Source organism: Triticum urartu, chromosome 4A (genome assembly GCF_056163025.1).
Source record: "Triticum urartu cultivar PI428250 chromosome 4A, HENAU_Tu73, whole genome shotgun sequence".
NCBI classification, from domain to species: Eukaryota; Viridiplantae; Streptophyta; class Magnoliopsida; order Poales; family Poaceae; genus Triticum; species Triticum urartu.
Genome location: NC_141876.1, coordinates 32,047,120 through 32,048,405, shown reverse-complemented (window position 1 = coordinate 32,048,405; position 1,286 = coordinate 32,047,120).

Genomic DNA, 1,286 nt, shown 5'->3' with positions numbered 1-1,286 from the left:
GTTCTAAAATGTAAAATTCCCACTAGTTTATGAAAGTGACAACATAGGAGACTCTCTATCATGAAGATCATGGTGCTACCTTGAAGCACAAGTGTGGAAAAAGGATAGTAACATTGTCCCTTATCTCTTTTTCTCTCATTTTATTTATTTATTTGGGCCTTTTTTTTCTTTTGGCCTCTTTTCTTTCTTTTTTCTTTTTTTTTATTTTTCGTCCGGAGTCTCACCCCGACTTGTGGGGGAATCATAGTCTCCATCATCCTTTCCTCACTAGGACAATGCTCTAATAATGATGATCATCACACTTCTCTTTTACTTACAACTCAAGAATTACAACTCAATACTTAGAACAAAATATGACTCTATGTGAATGCCTCCGGCGGTGTACCGGGATATGCAATGAATCAAGAGTGACATGTATGAAAGAATTATGAACGGTGGCTTTGCCACAAATACGATGTCAACTACATGATCATGCAAAGCAATATGACAATGATGAAGAGTGTCATAACATCGGAATGGTGGAAAGTTGCATGGCAATATATCTCGGAATGGCTATGGAAATGCCATAATAGGTAGGTATGGTGGCTGTTTTGAGGAAGGTATATGGTGGGTTTATGGTACCGGCGAAAGTTGCACGGTACTAGAGAGGCTAGCAAATGTGGAAGGGTGAGGGTGCGTATAATCCATGGACTCAAGATTAGTCATAAAGAACTCACATACTTATTGGAAAAATTTATTACTTATCGAAACAAAGTACTACGCGCATGCTCCTAGGGGGATAGATTGGTAGGAAAAGACCATCGGTCGTCCCCGACCGCCACTCATAAGGAAGGCAATCACTAAATAAATCATGCTCCGACTTCATCACATAACGGTTCACCATACGTGCATGCTACGGGAATCACAAACTTCAACACAAGTATTTCTCAAATTCGCAACTACTCAACTAGCATGACTCTAATATCACCATCTCCATATCTCAAAACAATCATCAAGTATCAAACTTCTCTTAGTATTCAATGCACTTATATGAAAGTTTTTATAATGCTTAAAAGCAAATTGCCATGATGTTCTAAAGGATTCTCAAAATGATATAAGTGAAGCACAAGAGATCAATTATTTCTATAAAATAAAACCACCACCGTGATCTAAAAGATATAAGTGAAGCACTAGAGCAAAAACTATATAGCTCAAAAGATATAAGTGAAGCACATAGAGTATTCTAATAAATTCTAATTCATGTGTGTCTCTCTAAAAAGGTGTGTACAGCAAGGATGATTGTGGTA